General features: G+C 46.9%; 1 protein-coding gene across 11 annotated transcripts in view; it reads left to right on the forward strand.

Moving 5' to 3' along the window:
• The window catches only part of LOC124020223 (RNA-binding protein 47-like), an 82562-nt gene that overhangs the window by 18908 nt on the left and 36577 nt on the right, over nt 1-27077 (forward strand). For 7 of the 11 annotated variants that reach the window (XM_046335581.1, XM_046335584.1, XM_046335591.1 and 4 more), the window contains exon 1: nt 2424-2630. The exons of 2 other annotated variants lie outside the window; for them this stretch is intronic. The gene's annotated coding sequence lies outside the window, so the exon portion shown is untranslated. Of the gene's footprint in view, nt 1-2423; nt 2631-23373; nt 23453-27077 lie in introns of those variants that run through there. 2 more of the 11 variants (XM_046335583.1, XM_046335590.1) reach the window with 2 other exon arrangements.

Here is a 27077-nt window from a genome sequence, read left to right on the forward strand (position 1 = left end):
CTAACTACTAAACCCTAATTCTAACCCTGGAGATAACCACTAACCCCTTAACCTAACCCGAATTATAACCCTGAAGATAACCACTAACTACTAAACCCTAATTCTAACCCTGGAGATAACCACTAACCCCTATCCTTGTTGGGACCTAATATCCTGAAAAGTCCCCACAAAACAAGCTGAATGATCCATAATGGGGGCACATCCCCGTGAGGACAGAGGCTATTTTAAGATTAGGGGCTAGGTTTAGGGTTTAGGTTTTAGGTTTTAGAATTAGATTTAGGAGAACCAACACACACACACACACACACACACACACACACACACACACACACACACACACACACACACACACACACACACACACACACACACACACACACACACACACACACACACACACACACACACTACAAGTGCTCTATTGAACTCTCACTGAGTGTTGTCAATGAGCTACCTGCTCTCTCTCTTACTCAATCAGGACTGAGGGAAGAGGGTGGGAGGGGGTGGGAGAGAGAGGAGGAAGGAGGCAGGGAGGGGTGAGAAGGAGGAGGTGGGAGAGGAGGAGGAGGGAGGGAGGGGTGAGAAGGAGGACGTGAGAGAGAGGATGGAGGGAGGGAGGGAGGGAGGAGTGAGAAGGAGGAGGAGGAGGGAGGGAGGGGTGAGAAGGAGGACGTGAGAGAGATGAGGAGGGAGGGGTGAGAAGGAGGACGTGAGAGAGAGAGGAGGAGGAGGAGGAGGAGGGAGGGTGAGAAGGAGGAGGTGAGAGAGGAGGAGGGAGGGAGGGGTGAGAAGGAGGAGGTGAGAGAGAGGAGGAGGGGGAGGGAGGGGTGAGAAGGAGGACATGAGAGAGAGGAGGAGGGAGGGAGGGGTGAGAAGGAGGAGGGAGGGAGGGAAGGGTGAGAAGGAGGATTTGAGAGAGAGGAGGAGGAGGGAAAGAGGGGTGAGAAGGAGGAGGAGGGAGGGGTGAGAAGGAGGATGTGAGAGAGAGGAGGAGGGAGGGGTGAGAAGGAGGAGGTGAGAGAGAGGAGGGAGGGAGGGGTGAGAAGGAGGAGATGAGAGAGAGGAGGTGGAGGGAGGTAGGGAGGGGTGAGAAGGAGGAGGTGAGAGAGAGTAGGAGGAGGGAGGGAGGGGTGAGAAGGAGGACGTGAGAGAGAGGAGGAGGAGGAGGGAGGGAGGGGTGAGAAGGAGGATGTGAGAGAGGAGGAGGGAGGGAGGGGTGAGAAGGAGGAGGTGAGAGAGAGGAGGAGGGGGAGGGGTGAGAAGGAGGGGAGGGAGGGGGGAGGGGAGGAGGAGGGAAAGAGGGGTGAGAAGGAGGAGGAGGGAGGGAGGGGTGAGAAGGAGGATGTGAGAGAGAGGAGGAGGGAGGGGTGAGAAGGAGGAGGTGAGAGAGAGGAGGAGGAGGAGGGAGGGGGTGAGAAGGAGGAGGTGAGAGAGAGGAGGAGGGAGGGAGGGGGTGAGAGGAGGAGGTGAGAGAGAGTAGGAGGAGGGAGGGAGGGGTGAGAAGGAGGAGGTGAGAGAGAGGAGGGAGGGAGGGAGGGGTGAGAAGGTGGACGTGAGAGAGAGGAGGAGGAGAAGGGAGGGAGGGGTGAGAAGGAGGATGTGAGAGAGGAGGAGGGAGGGAGGGGTGAGAAGGAGGAGGTGAGAGAGAGGAGGAGGGGGAGGGAGGGGTGAGAAGGAGGACGTGAGAGAGAGAGGAGGAGGGAGGGAGGGGTGAGAAGGAGGATTTGAGAGAGAGGAGGAGGTGGGAAAGAGGGGTGAGAAGGAGGAGGAGGGAGGGAGGGGTGAGAAGGAGGATGTGAGAGAGAGGAGGAGGAAGGGGTGAGAAGGAGGAGGTGAGAGAGAGGAGGAGGGAGGGAGGGAGGGGGTGAGAAGGAGGAGGTGAGAGAGAGAGTAGGAGGAGGGAGGGAGGGGTGAGAAGGAGGAGGTGAGAGAGAGGAGGGAGGGAGGGGTGAGAAGGAGGAGGTGAGAGAGAGGAGGTGGAGGGAGGTAGGGAGGGGTGAGAAGGAGGAGGTGAGAGAGAGTAGGAGGAGGGAGGGGTGAGAAGGAGGACGTGAGAGAGAGAGGAGGTGGAGGGAGGTAGGGAGGGGTGAGAAGGAGGATGTGAGAGAGAGAGGAGGAGGGAGGGAGGGGGTTACCTGGTCTCAGTGGCCCCGCCCCCCTCCTTGGCATTAGGTAAACACGAGGCCACCTTTGGAACCTAAGCACACACTCTGCAGGCAGGTAGAGTGTGACAGCATCACAGATTGTCAGAGAGTGGACAGAGAGCAGACAGACAGCCTGAGGCTCCTTGGTTTGGACAGAGAGCAGACAGACAGCCTGAGGCTCCTTTGCTTGGACAGAGAGCAGACAGACAGCCTGAGGCTCCTTGGTTTGGACAGAGAGCAGACAGACAGCCTGAGGCTCCTTTGCTTGGACAGAGAGCAGACAGACAGCCTGAGGCTCCTTGGTTTGGACAGAGAGCAGACAGACAGCCTGAGGCTCTTTGGTTTGGACAGAGAGCAGACAGACAGCCTGAGGCTCTTTGGTTTGGACAGAGAGCAGACAGACAGCCTGAGGCTCCTTGGTTTGGATAGAGAGCAGACAGACAGCCTGAGGCTCCTTGGGACAGTTTGCCTCACTGCTCCAGACAGGTAAAACTTCAATGACTGTGTTTTAGTATCTAATGGGTTGTGTTACTATGAAGTGTGTGTGTGTGTGTGTGTGTTCTGGTTGTGTGTATGTGTGTGTTCTGGTTGCGTGTGTGTGTTCTGGTTTTGTGTGTTCTGGTTGTGTATGTGTGTTCTGGTTGTGTGTGTGTGTTCTGGTTGTGTGTTTGTGTTCTGGTTGTGTGTATGTGTGTGTTCTGGTTGTGTGTGTGTGTTCTGGTTGTGTGTTTGTGTGTTCTGGTTGTGTGTATGTGTGTGTTCTGGTTGTGTGTGTGTGTTCTGGTTGTGTGTGTGTGTGTGTGTGTGTTCTGGTTTAGTGTGTGTTCTGGTTGAGTGTGTGTGTTCTGGTTGTGTGTGTGTGTGTGTTATGGTGTGTGTGTGTGTGTTATGGTTGTGTGTGTGTGTGTTCTGGTTGTGTGTGTGTGTGTGTTATGGTTGTGTGTGTGTGTTATGGTTGTGTGTGTGTGTTCTGGTTGTGTGTGTGTGTGTGTGTGTTCTGGTTGTGTGTGTGTGTTATGGTTGTGTGTGTGTGTGTTATGGTTGTGTGTGTGTGTTATGGTTGTGTGTGTGTGTTCTGGTTGTGTGTGTATGTGTGTTCTGGTTGTGTGTGTGTGTTCTGGTTGTGTGTTTGTGTTCTGGTTGTGTGTATGTGTGTGTTCTGGTTGTGTGTGTGTGTTCTGGTTGTGTGTTTGTGTGTTCTGGTTGTGTGTGTGTGTGTGTGTTCTGGTTGTGTGTGTGTGTTCTGGTTGTGTGTGTGTGTTCTGGTTGTGTGTGTGTGTGTTCTGGTTGTGTGTGTGTGTGTGTTCTGGTTGTGTGTGTGTGTTCTGGTTGTGTGTGTGTGTGTTCTGGTTGTGTGTGTGTGTTCTGGTTGTGTGTGTGTGTTCTGGTTGTGTGTGTGTGTGTTCTGGTTGTGTGTGTGTGTTCTGGTTGTGTGTGTGTTCTGGTTGTGTGTGTGTGTTCTGGTTGTGTGTGTGTGTGTTCTGGTTGTGTGTGTGTGTTCTGGTTGTGTGTGTGTGTTCTGGTTGTGTGTGTGTGTTCTGGTTGTGTGTGTGTGTTCTGGTTGTGTGTGTGTGTTCTGGTTGTGTGTGTGTGTGTTCTGGTTGTGTGTGTGTGTTCTGGTTGTGTGTGTGTGTGTGTTCTGGTTGTGTGTGTGTGTTCTGGTTGTGTGTGTGTGTTCTGGTTGTGTGTGTGTGTGTGTTCTGGTTGTGTGTGTGTGTTCTGGTTGTGTGTGTGTGTGTGTTCTGGTTGTGTGTGTGTGTTCTGGTTGAATCGTTGAATAAGTGTTATAATATCCAGACCACTGGTTCGTGTTATTATGGTCTGGTTAGTGTTATTATGGTCTGGTTAGTGTTATTATGGTCTGGTTAGTGTTATTATGGTCTGGTTAGTGTTATTATGGTCTGGTTAGTGGTATTATGGTCTGGTTAGTGTTATTATGGTCTGGTTGGTGGTATTATGGTCTGGTTAGTGTTATTATGGTCTGGTTAGTGTGGTCTGGTTAGTGGTCTGGTTAGTGTTATTATGGTCTGGTTAGTGTTATTATGGTCTGGTTAGTGTTATTATGGTCTGGTTAGTGTTATTATGGTCTGGTTAGTGTTATTATGGTCTGGTTAGTGTTATTATGGTCTGGTTAGTGTTATTATGGTCTGGTTAGTGTTATTATGGTCTGGTTAGTGTTATTATGGTCTGGTTAGTGTTATTATGGTCTGGTTAGTGTTATTATGGTCTGGTTAGTGTTATTATGGTCTGGTTAGTGTTATTATGGTCTGGTTAGTGTTATTATGGTCTGGTTAGTGTTATTATGGTCTGGTTAGTGTTATTATGGTGTTATTATGGTCTGGTTAGTGTTATTATGGTCTGGTTAGTGTTATTATGGTCTGGTTAGTGTTATTATGGTCTGGTTAGTGTTATTATGGTCTGGTTAGTGTTATTATGGTCTGGTTAGTGTTATTATGGTCTGGTTAGTGTTATTATGGTCTGGTTAGTGTTATTATGGTCTGGTTAGTGTTATTATGGTCTGGTTAGTGTTATTATGGTCTGGTTGGTGTTATTATGGTCTGGTTAGTGTTATTATGGTCTGGTTAGTGTTATTATGGTCTGGTTAGTGTTATTATGGTCTGGTTAGTGTTATTATGGTCTGGTTAGTGTTATTATGGTCTGGTTAGTGTTATTATGGTCTGGTTAGTGTTATTATGGTCTGGTTAGTGTTATTATGGTCTGGTTAGTGTTATTATGGTCTGGTTAGTGTTATTATGGTCTGGTTAGTGTTATTATGGTCTGGTTAGTGTTATTATGGTCTGGTTAGTGTTATTATGGTCTGGTTAGTGTTATTATGGTCTGGTTAGTGTTATTATGGTCTGGTTAGTGTTATTATGGTCTGGTTAGTGTTATTATGGTCTGGTTAGTGTTATTATGGTCTGGTTAGTGTTATTATGGTCTGGTTAGTGTTATTATGGTCTGGTTAGTGTTATTATGGTCTGGTTAGTGTTATTATGGTCTGGTTAGTGTTATTATGGTCTGGTTAGTGTTATTATGGTCTGGTTAGTGTTGTTATGGTCTGGTTAGTGTTATTATGGTCTGGTTAGTGTTATTATGGTCTGGTTAGTGTTATTATGGTCTGGTTAGTGTTATTATGGTCTGGTTAGTGTTATTATGGTCTGGTTAGTGTTATTATGGTCTGGTTAGTGTTATTATGGTCTGGTTAGTGTTATTATGGTCTGGTTAGTGTTATTATGGTCTGGTTAGTGTTATTATGGTCTGGTTGGTTATGGTCTGGTTAGTGTTATTATGGTCTGGTTAGTGTTATTATGGTCTGGTTAGTGTTATTATGGTCTGGTTAGTGTTATTATGGTCTGGTTAGTGTTATTATGGTTTGGTTAGTGTTATTATGGTCTGGTTAGTGTTATTATGGTCTGGTTAGTGTTATTATGGTCTGGTTAGTGTTATTATGGTCTGGTTAGTGTTATTATGGTCTGGTTAGTGTTATTATGGTCTGGTTAGTGTTGTTATGGTAATATCCAGACCACTGGTTAGTGTTATTATGGTCGGGTTAGTGTTATTATGGTCTGGTTAGTGTTATTATGGTCTGGTTAGTGTTGTTATGGTAATATCCATATGGTCTGGTTAGTGTTATTATGGTCTGGTTAGTGTTATTATGGTCTGGTTAGTGCTATTATGGTCTGGTTAGTGTTATTATGGTCTGGTTAGTGTTATTATGGTCTGGTTAGTGTTATTATGGTCTGGTTAGTGTTATTATAGTCTGGTTAGTGTTATTATGGTCTGGTTAGTGTTATTATGGTCTGGTTAGTGTTATTATGGTCTGGTTAGTGTTATTATGGTCTGGTTAGTGTTATTATGGTCTGGTTAGTGTTATTATGGTCTGGTTAGTGTTATTATGGTCTGCTTAGTGTTATTATGGTCTGGTTAGTATTATTATGGTCTGGTTAGTGTTATTATGGTCTGGTTAGTGTTATTATGGTCTGGTTAGTGTTGTTATGGTCTGGTTAGTGTTATTATGGTCTGGTTAGTGTTATTATGGTCTGGTTAGTGTTATTATGGTCTGGTTAGTGTTATTATGGTCTGGTTAGTGTTATTATGATGGTTCACTAGTGATGATTCAGTAGTGATTGGTCAGTCAGTGAAGGTTTAGTAGTGATGATTCAGTAGTGATGATTCAGTAGTGATGATTCAGTAGTGATGATTCAGTAGTGATTGGTCAGTAGTGATGATTCAGTAGTGATGATTCAGTAGTGATGATTCGGTAGTGATGGGTCTGTAGTGATGGTTCACTAGTGATGGTTCACTAGTGATGATTCAGTAGTGATTGGTCTGTAGTGATGGTTCAGTAGTAATGGCTCACTAGTGATGGTTCACTAGTGATGATTCAGTAGTGATGATTCAGTAGTGATGGTTCAGTAGTGATGGTTCAGTAGTGATGGGTCAGTCAGTGAAGGTTCAGTAGTGATGGTTCAGTAGTGATGGTTGTGATAGTGTGATGTAGTGATGGCCCATAGTGTGCTACATTAGACCAGAGCCCATAGTGTACTACATTAGACCAGAAGCCATAGTGTACTACATTAGACCAGAGCCCATAGTGTACTACATTAGACCAGAGGCCATAGTGTACTACATTAGACCAGAGCCCATAGTGTACTACATTAGACCAGAGGCCATAGTGTACTACATTAGACCAGAGCCCATAGTGTACTACATTAGACCAGAGGCCATAGTGTACTACATTAGACCAGAGGCCATAGTGTACTACATTAGACCAGAGCCCATCGTGTACTACATTAGACCAGAGGCCATAGTGTACTACATTAGACCAGAGGCTATAGTGTACTACATTAGACCAGGGCCTTGTCCTGTAGTGTTAAACCGGGGCCCGTAGTGTACTATTTGGGACCCGTGTCTGACGGACATGTAGTGTTGAACCGGGGACTGTAGTGTTGAATCGGGGCCGTAGTGTTGAACCGGGGCCTGTAGTGTTGAACCGGGGCCTGTAGTGTTGAACCGGGGCCCGTAGTGTTGAACCGGGGCCTGTAGTGTTGAACCGGGGCCTGGAGTGTTGAACCGGGGCCTGTAGTGTTGAACCGGGGCCTGTAGTGTTGAACCGGGGACTGTAGTGTTGAACCGAGGCCCGTAGTGTTGAACCGGGGCCTGTAGTGTTGAACCGGGGCCCGTAGTGTTGAACCGGGGCCCGTAGTGTTGAACCGGGGCCCGTAGTGTTGAACCGGGGCCCGTAGTGTTGAACCGGGGCCCGTAGTGTTGAACCGGGGCCTGTAGTGTTGAACCGGGGCCCGTAGTGTTGAACCGGGGCCTGTAGTGTTGAACCGGGGCCCGTAGTGTTGAACCGGGGCCTGTAGTGTTGAACCGGGGCCTGTAGTGTTGAACCGTGGCCCGTAGTGTTGACCCGGGGCCTGTAGTGTTGAACCGGGGCCTGTAGTGTTGAACCGGGGCCCGTAGTGTTGAACCGGGGCCTGTAGTGTTGAACCGGGGCCCGTATTGTTGAACCGTGGCCCGTAGTGTTGAACCGGGGCGTAGCTCGGCTGTTTCCACAGAACTACTGATAACAACATTTGTCTTTAAAGTCACTTTCAATCTCATTATTTTAACATGAATTTGTGTGTTTGTGCAATACGCTGTCTGAGTGTGACAGAGTGTGTGTGTGTGTGTGTGTGTGTGTGTGTGTGTGTGTGTGTGTGTGTGTGTGTGTGTGTGTGTGTGTGTGTGTGTGTGTGTGTGTGTGTGTGTGTGTGTGTGTGTGTGTGTGTGTGTGTGTGTGTGTGAAACCTTTATCAGTGGTCCCAACACGTGGTATAAAATGTGATGTCAAACAGAGGGCACAACACAGCATGGATGACCCACACACACGCACACACGCACACACACACACACACACACACACACACACACACACACACACACACACACACACACAGTGCAGTTTTTATCAGCGGTGTGACGGCATCAGTATTACGGGTGATAGTAGGAAACAAAGTCTGCTCTGGCCTTGAGGACGACCCTTGCTGATTAGCTGAAGGAATGTGTTTCGTCTTGAGGAAGCTAAGCCGGCTAACGCTAGCTCATTACCTAGAGCTAGTTCATGGTGCTATCTCAGAACGCTAACTCATTACACAAGTAATGCTAGCATATAACGCTATAATGCCTATAATGTTAACCTGTAGTGCTAACTCATAATCCTAACCCATAAAAGCTAACTCTTGGTTCTAGCACATGAAGCTACCTCCTAATCCTAGCCCATGAAGCTACTTTATAATCCTAGCCCATGAAGTTAACTCATAATCTTAGCCCATTAAGCTAACTCCTAGTGCTAGCTCATGAAGCTAACTCCTAATCCTACCCCATCAAGCTAACTCCTAGTGCTATTCCATAAAGCTAACTCCTAATCCTAGCCCATAAAGCTCTCCTAGTGCTAGCACATCAAGCTAACTCCTAGTGCTAGCCCATGAAGCTAACTTCTAGTGCTAGCCCATAAAGCTAACTCCTAATGCTAGCCCATGAAGTGAACTCCTAATGCTAGCCCATGAAGCTAACTCCTAGTGCTAGCCCATGAAGCTAACTCCTAATGCTAGCCCATAAAGCTAACTCCTAATGCTAGCCCATGAAGTGAACTCCTAATGCTAGCCCATGAAGCTAACTCCTAGTGCTAACCCATGAAGCTAACTCCTAATGCTAGCCCATGAAGCTAACTCCTAATGCTAGCCCATGAAGCTAACTCCTATTGCTAGCCCATGAAGCTAACTCCTATTGCTAGCCCATGAAGCTAACTTCTATTGCTAGCCCATAAAGCTAACTCCTAATGCTAGCCCATGAAGCTAACTCCTATTGCTAGCCCATGAAGTGAACTCCACCCTACAACTGTACCATGTACCATGTTTATAAAGTGTTGCATGTCAGTCCTCTCTAGTGTGGCCTGATAACAACAGGTCTGCTACGTGACGCCGCGCCGGCAGCCATTTTGTGGAAGTACAGCATCATAAAGTCATGTAATGGAGGTCATGACTCAGCAGGGATTTCCATGGTTACAGCTGTTATTCTCCATTGTGATTGGTCGGAGGGGACCGTTTGTTAGATTGTTGCGAGACTAACCTGAGACGCAGAGAGAGAGCAGAATGACGACGCCCACAGAAGACAAGCGAGGCATTAGTTTGAGACACTTTACTGAGCTGATAAAAACACACTCAACATTGTACTGTCATACGAAGGCATGAGAATGATCAGATTGGTTAGTTGGGGAACACAACCTGAGAATGATCAGATTGGTTAGTTGGGAACACAACCTGAGAATGATCAGATTGGTTAGTTGGGGAACACAACATGAGAATGATCAGATTGGTTAGTTGGAGAACACAACATGAGAATGATCAGATTGGTTAGTTGGGGAACACAACATGAGAATGATCAGATTGGTTAGTTGGAGAACACAACATGAGAATGATCAGATTGGTTAGTTGGAGAACACAACATGAGAATGATCAGAGGGGAGGCTCGGTAAATGAACTGAATACAACCTGAAGTGTGTGTGTGTGTGTGTGTGTGTGTGTGTGTGTGTGTGTGTGTGTGTGTGTGTGTGTGTGTGTGTGTGTGTGTGTGTGTGTGTGTGTGTGTGTGTGTGTGTGTGTGTGTGTGTGTGTGTGTGTGTGTGTGTGTGTGTGTGTGTGTGTGTGTCGGTGGGTCAGTTTCACATTTGAAGAGCTTTCTAGTGCCAGGCAGGTGGGGGGGTTGAAGAGATCGAGGGAACACTTGGTTCTCTCCTTCCCCTCCTCCCTTCTTCCACTCCTCTCCCTCTCCCTCTCCGTGGTGTGATGTCCCAGCATTAACCCCCTCCCCTCCTCCTCTCCCTCTCCGTGGTGTGATGTCCCAGCATTACCCCCCCTCCCCTCTCCCTCGCCCTCTCCGTGGTGTGATGTCCCAGCATTAACCCCCCCCCCCTCTCCCTCGCCCTCTCCGTGGTGTGATGTCCCAGCATTAACCCCCCTCCCCTCTCCCTCGCCCTCTCTGTGGTGTGATGTCCCAGCATTAACCCCCTCCCCTCCTCCTCTCCCTCTCCCTCTCCGTGGTGTGATGTCCCAGCATTAACCCCCTCCCCTCCCCTCTCCCTCGCCCTCTCTGTGGTGTGATGTCCCAGCATTAACCCCCTCCCTCCTCCTCTCCCTCTCCCTCTCCGTGGTGTGATGTCCCAGCATTAACCCCCTCCCCTCCTCCCTCTCCCTCTCCCTCTCCGTGGTGTGATGTCCCAGCATTACCCCCCTCCCCTCCTCCTCTCCCTCTCCCTCTCCGTGGTGTGATGTCCCAGCATTAACCCCCTCCCCTCCTCCTCTCCCTCGCCCTCTCCGTGGTGTGATGTCCCAGCATTAACCCCCTCCCCTCCTCCTCTCCCTCGCCCTCTCCGTGGTGTGATGTCCCAGCATTAACCCCCTCCCCTCCTCCTCTCCCTCGCCCTCTCCGTGGTGTGATGTCCCAGCATTAACCCCCTCCCCCTCCTCCTCTCCCTCGCCCTCTCCGTGGTGTGATGTCCCAGCATTAACCCCCTCCCCTCCTCCTCTCCCTCGCCCTCTCCGTGGTGTGATGTCCCAGCATTAACCCCCTCCCCTCCTCCTCTCCCTCGCCCTCTCCGTGGTGTGATGTCCCAGCATTAACCCCCTCCCCTCCTCCTCTCCCTCGCCCTCTCCGTGGTGTGATGATAACCCCCTCCCCTCCTCCTCTCCCTCTCCCTCTCCCTCTCCCTCTCCCTCTCCCTCTCCCTCTCCCTCTCCCTCTCCCTCTCCCTCTCCGTGGTGTGATGTCCCAGCATTAACCCCCTCCCCTCCTCCTCTCCCTCGCCCTCTCCGTGGTGTGATGTCCCACATTAACCCCCTCCCCTCCTCCTCTCCCTCGCCCTCTCCGTGGTGTGATGTCCCAGCATTAACCCCCCCCTCCTCTCCCTCTCCCTCTCCCTCTCCCTCTCCCCTCTCCCCTCCCTCTCCTCTCCCTCTCCCTCTCCGTGGTGTGATGTGCATTACCCCCCCCCCACTCCACTCCCTCTCCCTCTCCGTGGTGTGATGTCCCAGCATTACCCCCTCCCCTCCTCCTCTCCCTCTCCCTCTCCGTGGTGTGATGTCCCAGTCCACTCCCTCTCCCTCTCCGTGGTGTGATGTCTCAGCATTACCCCCCCCCCTCCTCCTCTCCCTCTCCCTCTCCGTGGTGTGATGTCTCAGCATTACCCCCCCCTTCCCTCTCCCTTCCTCCCTCCTTCATTATCCTGGTTCCTGTACCTGTCACCCTCATACCTCTTGTTCACTCAAGTTTAAAGGAGAGGTGAGAGGGGGAGATGGGAGAGGAGAGGGTGAGAGGGGGAGAGAGGGGGAGTTGGGAGGTAGGAGGGGGAGGAGAGGGAGAGAGGGGGAAATGCAGTGGAGGGGGAGAGGAGAGGGGGAGAGAGGGGGTGTTGGGAGGTAGGAGGGGGAGGAGAGGGGAGAGAGGGGGAAATGGAGTGGAGGGGGAGACGAGGTGGAGACGAGGTGGAGAGGGGTGGAAAGGAACCTTTATTTAACTAGGCAAGTCAGTTAATAAGAACAAACTCTTCTTTACAATGACGGTCTAGGAACAGTGAGTTAACTGGTCTAGGAACAGTGGGGTTAACTGGTCTAGGAACAGTGGGTTAACTGGTCTAGGAACAGTGGAACAGTGGGTTAACTGGTCTAGGAACAGTGGGTTAACTGGTCTAGGAACAGTGGGTTAACTGGTCTAGGAACAGTGGGTTAACTGGTCTAGGAACTAGGAGGAACAGTGGGTTAACTGGTCTAGGAACAGTGGAACAGTGGGTAAACTGGTCTAGGAACAGTGGGTTAACTGGTCTAGGAACAGTGGAACAGTGGGTTAACTGGTCTAGGAACAGTGGGTTAACTGGTCTAGGAACAGTGGGTTAACTGGTCTAGGAACAGTGGGTTAACTGGTCTAGGAACAGTGGGTTAACTGGTCTAGGAACACTGGTCTAGGAACAGTGGGTTAACTGGTCTAGGAACACTGGTCTAGGAACAGTGGGTTAACTGGTCTAGGAACAGTGGAACAGTGGGTTAACTGGTCTAGGAACAGTGGGTTAACTGGTCTAGGAACAGTGGGTTAACTGGTCTAGGAACAGTGGGTTAACTGGTCTAGGAACAGTGGGTTAACTGGTCTAGGAACAGTGGGTTAACTGGTCTAGGAACAGTGGGTTAACTGGTCTAGGAACAGTGGAACAGTGGGTTAACTGGTCTAGGAACAGTGGGTTAACTGGTCTAGGAACTGGTCTAGGAACAGTGGGTTAACTGGTCTAGGAACACAGTGGGTTAAACTAGGAACAGTGGGGCAGAACGACAGATTTGTACCTTGTCAGCTCAGGGATTCAATCCAGCAACCTTTCGGTTACTGGCCCAACTCTCTAACCACTAGACTAGTATTACAGTCAAACCCCAACATCATCTGGGATATAGGTCCTGGATGTCCCTAGTATATACCTGGATGTCCCTAGGATATAGGTCCTGGATGTCCCCCTGGATGTAGGATATAGGACCTGGATGTCCCTAGGATATAGGTCCTGGATGTCCCTAGGATATAGATCCTGGATGTCCCTAGGATATAGGACCTGGATGTCCCTAGGATATAGGTCCTGGATGTTCCTATGATATAGGACCTGGATGTCCCTAGTATATAGGACCTGGATGTCCCTAGGATATAGGACCTGGATGTCCCTAGTATATAGGACCTGGATGTCCCTAGGATATAGGTCCTGGATGTTCCTATGATATAGGTCCTGGATGTTCCTATGATATAGGACCTGGATGTCCCATTATATAGGTCCTGGATGTCCCTAGGATATAGGACCTGGATGTCCCATTATATAGGTCCTGGATGTCCCTAGGATATAGGACCTGGATGTCCCATTATATAGGTCCTGGATGTCCCTAGGATATAGGTCCTGGATGTCCCATTATATAGGTCCTGGATGTCCCTAGGATATAGGACCTGGATGTCCCATTATATAGGTCCTGGATGTCCCTAGTATATAGGTCCTGGATGTCCCTAGTATATAGGTCCTGGATGTCCCTAGGATATAGATCCTGGATGTCCCTAGGATATAGGACCTGGATGTCCCTAGGATATAGGTCCTGGATGTCCCTAGGATATAGATCCTGGATGTCCCTAGGATATAGGTCCTGGATGTCCCTAGGATATAGATCCTGGATGTCCCTAGGATATAGATCCTGGATGTCCCTAGGATATAGGACCTGGATGTCCCTAGGATATAGGTCCTGGATGTCCCTAGGATATAGATCCTGGATGTCCCTAGTATATAGGACCTGGATGTCCCATTATATAGGACCTGGATGTCAGGAAGCTTGGCCCCAGTGATGTACTGAGCAGTGTCATGGTGTGTTTGGACCATGGCAGTTTGTTAGTGATGTGGACACCAAGGAACTTGAAACTCTCAACCCGCTCCACTACAACCTCATCGGTGGGAATGTGGGCCTGTTCGGTCCTCCTTTAGTCCTCATCGTTGAGGGAGAGGTTGTTGTCCTGGCACCACCAGGTCTCTGACCTCCTCCCTGTAGGCCGTCTCATCGTTGAGGGAGAGGTTGTTGTCCTGGTACCACCCGGCCAGGTCTCTGACCTCCTCCCTGTAGGCTGTCTCATCGTTGAGGGAGAGGTTGTTGTCCTGGCCCCACCAGGTCTCTGACCTCCTCCCTGTAGGCTGTCTCATCGTTGAGGGAGAGGTTGTTGTCCTGGCACCACCAGGTCTCTGACCTCCTCCCTGTAGGCTGTCTCATCGTTGAGGGAGAGGTTGTTATCCTGGCCCCACCAGGTCTCTGACCTCCTCCCTGTAGGCTGTCTCATCGTTGAGGGAGAGGTTGTTGTCCTGGCACCACCAGGTCTCTGACCTCCTCCCTGTAGGCTGTCTCATCGTTGAGGGAGAGGTTGTTATCCTGGCACCTCACGGCCAGGTCTCTGACCTCCTCCCTGTAGGCTGTCTCATTGTTGAGGGAGAGGTTGTTGTCCTGGCACCACCAGGTCTCTGACCTCCTCCCTGTAGGCTGTCTCATCGTTGAGGGAGAGGTTGTTGTCCTGGCACCACCAGGTCTCTGACCTCCTCCCTGTAGGCTGTCTCATCGTTGAGGGAGAGGTTGTTGTCCTGGCCCCACCAGGTCTCTGACCTCCTCCCTGTAGGCTGTCTCATCGTTGAGGGAGAGGTTGTTGTCCTGGCCCCACCAGGTCTCTGACCTCCTCCCTGTAGGCTGTCTCATCGTTGAGGGAGAGGTTGTTGTCCTGGCACCACCAGGTCTCTGACCTCCTCCCTGTAGGCTGTCTCATCGTTGAGGGAGAGGTTGTTGTCCTGGCCCCACCAGGTCTCTGACCTCCTCCCTAAAGGCTGTCTCATCGTTGAGGGAGAGGTTGTTGTCCTGCCACCTCATGGCCAAGTCTCTGACCTCCTCCCTGTAGGCTGTCTCATCGTTGAGGGAGAGGTTGTTGTCCTGGCACCTCACGGCCAAGTCTCTGACCTCCTCCCTGTAGGCCGTCTCATCTCAAGACTTTCTCCTTTACGATGGCTGTTGGACAGTGGTTGTGGGTGAACAGGGAGTACAGGAAGAGGACTGAGAACCCTCTAGATAACTGACTGCTCATTCTCCTTTACGATGGCTGTTGGACAGTGGTTGTGGGTGAACAGGGAGTACAGGAAGAGGACTGAGAACCCTCTAGATAACTGACTGCTCATTCTCCTTTACGATGGCTGTTGGACAGTGGTTGTGGGTGAACAGGGAGTACAGGAAGAGGACTGAGAACCCTCTAGATAACTGACTGCTCATTCTCCTTTACGATGGCTGTTGGACAGTGGTTGTGGGTGAACAGGAGTACAGGAAGAGGCAGATTCCTTAGATAACTGACTGCTCAAAGGGCTTAGGTGGCTGTTGGACAGTATATTACAGCTAGATTGCTGTTGATTCCTGTTTTATTGCCAGGTTTGTCTACTAGGCAGATTCCTTGTGTTGTGTGTGTGTGTGTGTGTGTGTGTGTGTGTGTGTGTGTGTGTGTGTGTGTGTGTGTGTGTGTGTGTGTGTGTGTGTGTGTGTGTGTGTGTGTGTGTGTGTGTGTGTGTGTGTAATGATTGAAGGAGGGATGTTTTTCTGTCTTCCGTCAGTCGAGTCACTCATTCCCTCGTTCGTGTCTTCCTGTGGTATAAACGGTTAATGGTTGATCACTAGTCAGGTGACCTGGGAGGCCGGTCCCTCGTTCGTGTCTTCCTGTGGTATAAACGGTTAATGGTTGATCACTAGTCAGGTGACCTGGGAGGCCGGTCCCTCGTTCGTGTCTTCCTGTGGTATAAACGGTTAATGGTTGATCACTAGTCAGGTGACCTGGTATGTCGATCATCTGAACACCATGAATCCCTGTTAATGGTTGATCATGTCAGGTGACCTCTGTCCTGTGTTTTATAGAGGTGAAACAGGGTTAGATGGTTGATCACTAGTCAGGTGACCTGGGAGGCCGGTTAATGGTGATCACTGTCAGGTTGTCAACTCTCTGTCTTCCTGTGGTATAGATACGGTTAATGGTTGATCAGATTTCTCTCTCCCCCTCCTAGTCTTTCTCCCTATTTCTCTCTCCCCCTCTCTCTCTTTCTCCTCTAGAGACAGCAGGATTGGTAGAGATACTCTGGTCTGGTCTGTCCAGATCATCTGAACACCATTAATCTGCTGATGCTGTGGTAGAGATACTCTGAATGTGGTGCTACCTGTCCCAGACCTGCTGTTTTCAACTCTCTAGAGACAGCAGGAGTGGTAGAGATACTCTGAATGTGGTGCTACCTGTCCCAGACCTGCTGTTTTCAACTCTCTAGAGACAGCAGGAGTGGTAGAGATACTCTTAATGATCGGCTATGAAAAGCCAACTGACATTTACTCCTGAGGTGCTGACCTGTTGCACCCTTGACAACCACTGATTATCATTAGCTGACCCTGCTGGTCATTTATGAACATTTGAACATCTTGGCCATGTTCTGTTATAATCTCCACCCGGCACAGCCAGAAGAGGACTGGCCACCCATCATAGCCTGGTTCCTCTCTAGGTTTCTTCCTAGGTTTTGGCCTTTCTAGAGAGTTTTTCCTAGCCACCGTGCTTTTACACCTGCATTGTTTGCTGTTTGGGGTTTTAGGCTGGGTTTCTGTACAGCACTTTGAGATATCAGCTGATGTACGAAGGGCTATATAAATAAATTTGATTTGATTTGATTTGATTTAGAGTTAGTCAACGGAGAGGGGGCAGCACTGAGCTAGCCTGCAGTACCCCAGTCAGCCTTCAACTAGAGTTAGTCAACGAGAGGGGGCAGCACTGAGCACAGTGGTACATCATTTCAGTCAGGACAGGACAGGACAGGACAGTGGTACATCATTTCAGTCAGGACAGTCAGGACAGGACAGGACAGGACAGGACAGTACAGGACAGGACAGGACAGGACAGTGGTACATCATTTCAGTAAGGACAGGACAGGACAGGACAGGACAGGACAGGACAGGACAGGACAGGACAGGACAGGACAGGACAGGACAGGACAGGACAGTGGTACATCATTTCAGTCAGGACAGGACAGGACACGACAGGACAGGACAGGACAGGACAGGACAGTACAGGACAGGACAGTACAGGACAGGACAGTGGTACATCATTTCAGTAAGGACAGGACAGGACAGGACAGGACAGGACAGTGGTACATCATTTCAGTAAGGACAGGACAGGACAGGACAGGACAGGACAGGACAGTGGTACATCATTTCAGTAAGGACAGGACAGGACAGGACAGGACAGTGGTACATCATTTCAGTAAGGACAGTACAGGACAGGACAGGACAGGACAGGACAGTGGTACATTATTTCAGTAAGGACAGTACAGGACAGGACAGGACAGGACAGGACAGGACAGGACAGGACAGTGGTACATCATTTCAGTAAGGACAGGACAGGACAGGACAGGACAGGACAGGACAGGACAGTGGTACATCATTTCAGTCAGGACAGGACAGGACAGGACAGGACAGGACAGGACAGGACAGTGGTACATCATTTCAGTCAGGACAGGACAGGACAGGACAGTGGTACATCATTTCAGTCAGGACAGGACAGGACAGGACAGGACAGTGGTACATCATTTCAGTCAGGACAGGACAGGACAGGACAGGACAGTGGTACATCATTTCAGTAAGGACAGGACAGGACAGGACAGGACAGTGGTACATCATTTCAGTCAGGACAGGACAGGACAGGACAGGACAGTGGTACATAATTTCAGTAAGGACAGGACAGGACAGGACAGTGGTACATCATTTCAGTCAGGACAGGACAGGACAGGACAGGACAGGACAGGACAGTGGTACATCATTTCAGTCAGGACAGGACAGGACAGGACAGGACAGGACAGACAGGACAGGACAGTGGTACATAATTTCAGTAAGGACAGGACAGGACAGAACAGGACAGTGGTACATCATTTCAGTAAGGACAGTACAGTACAGTACAGTACAGTACAGTACAGGACAGGACAGGACAGTGGTACATCATTTCAGTCAGGACAGGACAGGACAGGACAGGACAGTGGTACATCATTTCAGTAAGGACAGGACAGGACAGGACAGGACAGGACAGGACAGTGGTACATTATTTCAGTAAGGACAGGACAGTACAGGACAGGACAGGACAGTGGTACATTATTTCAGTAAGGACAGTACAGGACAGGACAGGACAGGACAGGACAGGACAGTGGTACATCATTTCAGTAAGGACAGGACAGGACAGGACAGGACAGGACAGGACAGGACAGGACAGTGGTACATCATTTCAGTCAGGACAGGACAGGACAGGACAGGACAGGACAGGACAGTGGTACATCATTTCAGTCAGGACAGGACAGGACAGGACAGTGGTACATCATTTCAGTCAGGACAGGACAGGACAGGACAGGACAGGACAGTGGTACATCATTTCAGTCAGGACAGGACAGGACAGGACAGTACAGGACAGGACAGTGGTACATAATTTCAGTAAGGACAGGACAGGACAGGACAGGACAGTGGTACATCATTTCAGTAAGGACAGGACAGTACAGTACAGTACAGGACAGGACAGGACAGGACAGGACAGGACAGTGGTACATCATTTCAGTCAGGACAGGACAGGACAGGACAGGACAGGACAGGACAGTGGTACATCATTTCAGTAAGGACAGGACAGGACAGGACAGGACAGTGGTACATCATTTCAGTAAGGACAGTACAGGACAGGACAGGACAGGACAGGACAGTGGTACATCATTTCAGTAAGGACAGGACAGGACAGGACAGGACAGTGGTACATCATTTCAGTAAGGACAGGACAGGACAGGACAGTGGTACATTATTTCAGTAAGGACAGTACAGGACAGGACAGGACAGTGGTACATCATTTCAGTAAGGACAGGACAGGACAGGACAGGACAGGACAGTGGTACATCATTTCAGTCAGGACAGGACAGGACAGGACAGGACAGGACAGGACAGGACAGTGGTACATCATTTCAGTAAGGACAGGACAGGACAGGACAGGACAGTGGTACATCATTTCAGTAAGGACAGGACAGGACAGGACAGGACAGGACAGGACAGTGGTACATCATTTCAGTAAGGACAGGACAGGACAGGACAGGACAGGACAGGACAGGACAGGACAGTGGTACATCATTTCAGTAAGGACAGGACAGTGGTACATCATTTCAGTAAGGACAGTACAGGACAGGACAGGACAGGACAGGACAGTGGTACATTATTTCAGTAAGGACAGTACAGGACAGGACAGGACAGGACAGGACAGGACAGGACAGGACAGGACAGGACAGGACAGGACAGGACAGGACAGTGGTACATCATTTCAGGACAGTGAGGGAACATGGATGGTCCATTATGTACTGGTCAGTTATATACAATGTAAGTACGACAGGGAATGAATGGTCATGGGATGTTTCTAAGGCTTTGACAATCATTATAGTTATAATATTATAGTTATATCAACATATCTGTCATGATGAATATATACAGTGTTGTAACGATGCACCTCTACATAGCCAATCTGTAAATAGCCCATCCAACTACCTCATCCCCATACAATCATTATAGTCATAATATTATAGTTATATCAACATATCTGTCATGATGAATATATACAGTGTTGTAACGATGTGCAAATAGTTAAAGTACCTCGGTAGAAAAATTAACATTATCACTGCACCTCTACATAGCCCATCCCCATACTTATTATTTATTTTATTTATCTTGCTCCTTTGCACCCCAGTGTCTCTACATCTTCTGTCCTTTATCACTCCATTATATACGGTGTTGTAACGATGCACCTCTACATAGCCAATCTGTACATAGCCCATCCAACTACCTCATCCCCATACTTATTATTTATTTAATGTATCTTGTAACGATGTGCAAAAAAGTACCAAAGGGGAAATAAATAAGCATAAATATGGGTTGTATTTACAATGGTGTTTGTTCTTCACTGGTTGCCCTTTTCTCGTGGCAACAGGTCACAAATCTGGCTGCTGTGATGTCACACTGTGGTATTTCACCCAGTAGATATGGGAGTTTATCAAGATTGGGTTTGTTTTTGAATTCTTTGTGGATCTGTGTAATCTGAGGGAAATATGTGTCTCTAATATGGTCATACATTTGACAGGAGGTTAGGAAGTGCAGCTCGGTTTCCACCTCATTTTGTGGGCAGTGAGCACATAGCCTGTCTTCTCCTGAGAGCCATGTCTGCCTATGGCGACCTTTCTCATTAGCAAGGCTCTGCTCGCTGAGTTTGTACATAGTCAAAGCTTTCCTCAAAGCTTGTTTGGGTCAGTCACAGTGGTCAGGTATTCTGCCGCTGTGTACTCTCTGTTTAGGGCCAAATAGCATTCTAGTTTTCTCTGTTTTTTTGTTAATTCTTTCCAATGTGTCAAGTAATTATCTTTTTGTTTTCTCATGATTTGGTTGGGTCTAATTGTGTTGCTGTCCTGGGGCTCTGTGGGGTCTGTTTGTGTTTGTGAACAGAGCCCCAGGACCAGCTTGCTTAGGGGACTCTTCTCCAGGTTCATCTCTCTGTAGGTGATGGCTTTGTTATGGAAGGTTTGGGAATCGCTTCCTTTAAGGTGGTTGTAGAATTTAACGGCTCTTTTCTGGATTTTGATCATTAGCAGGTATCGGCCTAATTCTGCTCTGAATGCATTATTTGGTGTTTTACGTGTCCATTGTAAACTGAGGATATTTTTTTGCAGAATTCTGCGTGCAGAGTCTCAATTTGGTGTTTTTCCCATTTTGTGAATTCTTGTTTGGTGAGCGGACCCCAGACCTCACAACCATAAAGGGCAATGGGCTCTATGGCTGATTCAAGTATTTTTAGCCAAATCCTAATTGGTATGTTGAAATTTATGTTTCTTTTGATGGCATAGAATGCCCTTCTTGCCTTGTCTCTCAGATCGTTCACAGCTTTGTGGAAGTTACCTGTGGCGCTGATGTTTAGGCCAAGGTATGTATAGTTTTTTGTGTGCTCTAGGACAACAGTGTCTAGATGGAAATTGTATTTGTGGTCCTGGCAACTGGACCTTTTTTGGAACACCATTATTTTGGTCTTACTGAGATTTACTGTCAGGGCCCAGGTCTGACAGAATCTGTGCAGAAAATCTAGGTGCTGCTGTCGGCCCTCCTTGGTTGGTGACAGAAGCACCTGATCATCAGCAAACAGTAGACATTTGACTTCAGATTCTAGTAGGGGGAGGCCGGGTGCTGCAGACTGTTCGTTGATATATATGTTGAAGAGGATGGGGCTTAAGCTGCATCCCTGTCTCACCCCACAACCCTGTGTGAAGAAATGTGTGTATTTTTCCAATTTTAACCGCACACTTGTTGTTTGTGTACATGGATTTTATAATGTCGTATGTTTTACCCCCAACACCACTTTCCATCAGTTTGTATAGCAGACCCTCGTGACTAATTGAGTCGAAAGCTTTTTTTTTTTAAATTGACTAAGCATGAGAAGACTCTGCCTTTGTTTAGGTTTGTTTGGTTGTCAATTAGGGTGCGCAGGGTGAATACGTGGTCTGCCGTACGGTAATTTAGTAAAAAGCCAATTTGACATTTTCTCAGTATATTATTTTCATTGAGGAAATGTACGAGTCTGCTGTTAATGATAATGCAGAGGATTTTCCCAAGGTTACTGTTGACGCATATCCCACGGTAGTTATTGGGGTCAAATTTGTCTCCACTTTTGTGGATTGGGGCGATCAGTCCTTGGTTCCAAATGATGGGGAAGATAACAGAGCTAAGGATTCATTGATGTTAAAGAGTTTAAGTATAGCCATTTGGAATTTGTTGTCTATATATTTGATCATTTCATTGAGGATACCATCGACACCACAGGCCTTTTTGGGTTGGAGGGTTTGTATTTTGTCCTGTAGCTCATTCAATGTAATTAGAGAACCTAGTGGGTTCTGGAATCCAGTGGGTTCTGGAATCCAGTGGGTTCTGGAATCCAGTGGGTTCTGGAATCCAGTGGGTTCTGGAAGTGAAGGCGTAGACTCAGGTTTTCTGGGGTTTTAGTTGGATAGTTTTCTCTATTTCTTTCTTATGTTTTTGCATTCTTCATCAGACCATTTGTTACTGTTGTTAATTTTAATTTTTTAGATTTGACAGAGAAGCTGAGATCTGTCTCTCTCTCTCTCTCTCTCTCTCTCTCTCTCTCTCTCTCTCAAGGCTGTATGTTAATAGGCCACCACTCCCCCAGTCATTGATGCGAGAAGGAGCCTGTTTAGTTTCGATAGTCCTTGAAACTCTCTTTAGTCTCTTCTCTTGACTCTCTCTCTCTCTCTCGCCCTCTCTCCTCAAGGCTGTATGTTCTAGGCCACCACTCCCCAGTCATTGATCGAGAAGGAGCCTGTTTAGTTTCGATAGTCCTTGGAAACTCTCTTTAGTCTCTTCTCTTGACTCTCTCACTCCCTCTCTCTCTCCCTCCTCTCTTTTTCCCTGTATCTCTCTCTCTCTTTTTCCCTCTCTCTCTCTCTCTTTCCTCTCTCTCTCTCTCTCTCTCTCTCTCTCTCTCTCTCTCTCTCTCTCTCTGTCTCTTTCTCTCTCTCTCTCTCTCTCTCTCTCTCTCTCTCTCTCTCTCTCTCTCTCTCTCTCTCTCTCTCTCTCTCTCTCTCTCTCTCTCTCTCTCTCTCTCTCTCTCTCTCTCTCTCTCTCTCTCTCTCTTTCTCCCTGTATCTCTCTCTCTCTCTCTCTCTCCTCTCTCTCCCCCTCTCTCTTTCCCTCTCTCTCTCTCTCTCTCTCTCTCTCTCTCTCTCTCTCTCTCTCTCTCTCTCTCTCTCTCTCTCTCTCTCTTCTCCCTCTCTCTCTCTCTCTCTCTCTCTCTCTCCCTCTCTCTCTCTCTCTCTCTCTCTCTCTCTCTCTCTCTCTCTCTCTCTCTCTCTCTCTCTCTCTCTCTCTCTCTCTCTCTCTCTCTCTCTCTCTCTCTCTCTCTCTCTCTCTCTTAGCTACTCACTAAGGTGTGTGCTGTTTACTTAGCTTGGGCCGTGCTGGGAACGCATTTACCGTTGTTACACACACACACACACACACACACACACACACACACACACACACACACACACACACACACACACACACACACACACACACACACACACACACACACACACACACACACACACACACACACACACACACACACACACACACACACACATGACACATGACTTACTAGGTCCTTTTGTAGGAGGAGATGGGGGAGGGGGGCAATTGTAAAATCTAAACTTGGCTAAAAACTACAAACTGAAACATGAAAACCTTCCTAAAAACTACAGTTCCCTTTAGTCTCCTCTCCTAAATGCCAGTTCCTCCCTTCACATTAGTTATACTGAGTCAGAGATTGGTGGGTGAAACAGGTGCTTTAGTGTGTGTGTGTGTGTGTGTGTGTGTGTGTGTGTGTGTGTGTGTGTGTGTGTGTGTGTGTGTGTGTGTGTGTGTGTGTGTGTGTGTGTGTGTGTGTGTGTGTGTGTGTGTGTGTGTGTGTGTGTGTGTGTGTGTGTGTGTGTGTGTGTGTGTTACTGCTCTCCACCTTAGCTCCACCTGCCTCAGCCCTGTTGTTGCTCAGGTCCGGTGTGTGTCAGTAGCCTCTCTGCTCTCCTCCCTACTGTGACCTGTCTCTCATGGAGGCAGAGCGCTGACACACACTAAGGAGCTGTGGAACGGTGGAAAGAAAACAGGGTATCTGTCTTTTACGTTCAAATCCTTTCCTCTCTCTCTCTCTCTCTCTCTCTCTCTCTCTCTCTCTCTCTCTCTCTCTCTCTCTGTCTCTCTCTCCTCTCTCTGTCCTCTCTCTCTCTCTCTCTCTCTCTCTCTCTCTCTCTCTCTCTCTCTCTCTCTCTCTCTCTCTCTCTCTCTCTCTCTCTCTCTCTCTCTCTGTCTCTCTCTCCTCTCTCTGTCCCTCTCTCTCTCTCTCTCTCTCTCTCTCTCTCTCTCTCTCTCTCTCTCTCTCTCTCTCTCTCTGTCTCTCTCTCTCTCTCTCTCTCTCTCTCTCTCTCTCTCTCTCTCTCTCTCTCTCTCTCTCTCTCTCTCTCTCTCTCTCTCTCTCTCTCTCTCTCTCTCTCTCTCTCTCTCTCTCTCTCTCTCTCTCTCTCTCTCTCTCTCTCTCTCTCTCTCTCTCTCTCTCTCTCTCTCTCTCTCTCTCTCTCTCTCTCTCTCTCTCTGATCTCTGTTATGTGGTTCTCTCTTATCTCTCTCTGTTTTAGTTCAGTGTTTTCTGTTCATTGTTTCTTCTCTGTTCTCTCTTCTCTGTTTTAGTTCTCTGTTTTAGTTCAGTCTTAGTTCTCTGTCTCTCTGTTCTCTCTCTTCTCTGTTCAGTCTCTCTGTTCTCTCTTTTAGTTCAGTCTTAGTTCAGTGTTCTCTTCAGTGTCTCTCTTCAGTGTTTTAGTTCAGTGTTTTAGTTCAGTGTTTTAGTTCAGTGTTAGTTCAGTGCTCTTCCTTCTCCTCCTACCTGATCATTAGTGTTTTGGTTCAGCCATTCTTAGTTCAGGGTTGAGTTCAGTGTTAGTTCAGTGTTTTAGTTCATTGTTTTATTTCAGTGTTTCTTCAGTGTTTTAGTTCAGTGTTTTAGTTCAGTGTTAGTTCAGTGTTCCTTCAGTGTGTTAGTTCAGTGTTTTAGTTCAGTGTTTTAGTTCAGTGTTTTAGTTCAGTGTTAGTTCAGTGTTAGTTCAGTGTTAGTTCAGTGTTTTAGTTCAGTGTTTCTTCAGTGTTTTAGTTCAGTGTTTTAGTTCAGTGTTAGTTCAGTGTTTTAGTTCAGTGTTTTAGTTCAGTGCTAGTTCAGTGTTTTAGTTCAGTGTTAGTTCAGTGTTAGTTCAGTGTTTTAGTTCAGTGTTTTAGTTCAGTGTTTTAGTTCAGTGTTTTAGTTCAGTGTTAGTTCAGTGTTTTAGTTCAGTGCTAGTTCAGTGTTTTAGTTCAGTGTTTTAGTTCAGTGTTTTAGTTCAGTGTTCCTTCAGTGTTAGTTCAGTGTTTTAGTTCAGTGTTTCTTCAGTGTTTTAGTTCAGTGTTAGTTCAGTGTTCCTTCAGTGTTAGTTCAGTGTTTTAGTTCAGTGTTAGTTCAGTGTTCCTTCAGTGTTAGTTCAGTGTTAGTTCAGTGTTAGTTCAGTGTTTTAGTTCAGTGTTTTAGTTCAGTGTGTTAGTTCAGTGTTTTAGTTCAGTGTTAGTTCAGTGTTAGTTCAGTGTTTTAGTTCAGTGTTTTAGTTCAGTGTTTTAGTTCAGTGTTCCTTCAGTGTTAGTTCAGTGTTTTAGTTCAGTGTTTCTTCAGTGTTTTAGTTCAGTGTTAGTTCAGTGTTCCTTCAGTGTTAGTTCAGTGTTTTAGTTCAGTGTTAGTTCAGTGTTCCTTCAGTGTTAGTTCAGTGTTTTAGTTCAGTGTTAGTTCAGTGTTCCTTCAGTGTTAGTTCAGTGTTAGTTCAGTGTTAGTTCAGTGTTTTAGTTCAGTGTTTTAGTTCAGTGTGTTAGTTCAGTGTTTTAGTTCAGTGTTAGTTCAGTGTTAGTTCAGTGTTTTAGTTCAGTGTGTTAGTTCAGTGTTTTAGTTCAGTGTTTTAGTTCAGTGTTAGTTCAGTGTTTTAGTTCAGTGTTAGTTCAGTGTTTTAGTTCAGTGTTAGTTCAGTGTTTTAGTTCAGTGTTTTAGTTCAGTGTTTGTTCAGTGTTTTAGTTCAGTGTTTTAGTTCAGTGTTTTAGTTCAGTGTTAGTTCAGTGTTTTAGTTCAGTGTTAGTTCAGTGTTTTAGTTCAGTGTTAGTTCAGTGTTAGTTCAGTGTTTCTTCAGTGTTTTAGTTCAGTGTTTTAGTTCAGTGTTTTAGTTCAGTGTTAGTTCAGTGTTTTAGTTCAGTGTTTTAGTTCAGTGTTAGTTCAGTGTTAGTTCAGTGTTTTAGTTCAGTGTTTTAGTTCAGTGTTAGTTCAGTGTTAGTTCAGTGTGTTAGTTCAGTGTTTTAGTTCAGTGTTAGTTCAGTGTTAGTTCAGTGTTTTAGTTCAGTGTTTTAGTTCAGTGTGTTAGTTCAGTGTTTTAGTTCAGTGTTTTAGTTCAGTGTTTTAGTTCAGTGTTAGTTCAGTGTTTTAGTTCAGTGTTTTAGTTCAGTGTTAGTTCAGTGTGTTAGTTCAGTGTTTTAGTTCAGTGTTTTAGTTCAGTGTTTTAGTTCAGTGTTTTAGTTCAGTGTTTCTTCAGTGTTTTAGTTCAGTGTTTTAGTTCAGTGTTAGTTCAGTGTTTTAGTTCAGTGTTTTAGTTCAGTGTTTTAGTTCAGTGTTTTAGTTCAGTGTTAGTTCAGTGTTTTAGTTCAGTGTTTTAGTTCAGTGTTAGTTCAGTGTTAGTTCAGTGTGTTAGTTCAGTGTTTTAGTTCAGTGTTAGTTCAGTGTTAGTTCAGTGTTTTAGTTCAGTGTTAGTTCAGTGTGTTAGTTCAGTGTTTTAGTTCAGTGTTAGTTCAGTGTTTTAGTTCAGTGTTAGTTCAGTGTTTTAGTTCAGTGTTTCTTCAGTGTTTTAGTTCAGTGTTTCTTCAGTGTTTTAGTTCAGTGTTAGTTCAGTGTTTTAGTTCAGTGTTAGTTCAGTGTTTCTTCAGTGTTTTAGTTCAGTGTTAGTTCAGTGTTTTAGTTCAGTGTTTTAGTTCAGTGTTAGTTCAGTGTTAGTTCAGTGTTTTAGTTCAGTGTTAGTTCAGTGTTTTAGTTCAGTGTTTCTTCAGTGTTTTAGTTCAGTGTTTCTTCAGTGTGTTAGTTCAGTGTTTTAGTTCAGTGTTAGTTCAGTGTTAGTTCAGTGTGTTAGTTCAGTGTTTTAGTTCAGTGTTAGTTCAGTGTTTTAGTTCAGTGTTTTAGTTCAGTGTTAGTTCAGTGTTAGTTCAGTGTTTTAGTTCAGTGTTAGTTCAGTGTTTTAGTTCAGTGTTAGTTCAGTGTTTTAGTTCAGTGTTTTAGTTCAGTGTTTTAGTTCAGTGTTTTAGTTCAGTGTTTTAGTTCAGTGTTAGTTCAGTGTTTTAGTTCAGTGTTTTAGTTCAGTGTTAGTTCAGTGTTTTAGTTCAGTGTTTTAGTTCAGTGTTTTAGTTCAGTGTTAGTTCAGTGTTTTAGTTCAGTGTTTTAGTTCAGTGTTAGTTCAGTGTTTTAGTTCAGTGTGTTAGTTCAGTGTTTTAGTTCAGTGTTAGTTCAGTGTTAGTTCAGTGTTTTAGTTCAGTGTTAGTTCAGTGTTTTAGTTCAGTGTGTTTGTTAGTTCAGTGTTAGTTCAGTGTTTTAGTTCAGTGTTTTTAGTTCAGTGTTTTAGTTCAGTGTTTTAGTTCAGTGTTTTAGTTCAGTGTTTTAGTTCAGTGTTTTAGTTCAGTGTTTTAGTTCAGTGTT

This window comes from Oncorhynchus gorbuscha, unplaced genomic scaffold (assembly GCF_021184085.1).
Source record: "Oncorhynchus gorbuscha isolate QuinsamMale2020 ecotype Even-year unplaced genomic scaffold, OgorEven_v1.0 Un_scaffold_772, whole genome shotgun sequence".
Lineage (NCBI taxonomy): Eukaryota > Metazoa > Chordata > Actinopteri > Salmoniformes > Salmonidae > Oncorhynchus > Oncorhynchus gorbuscha.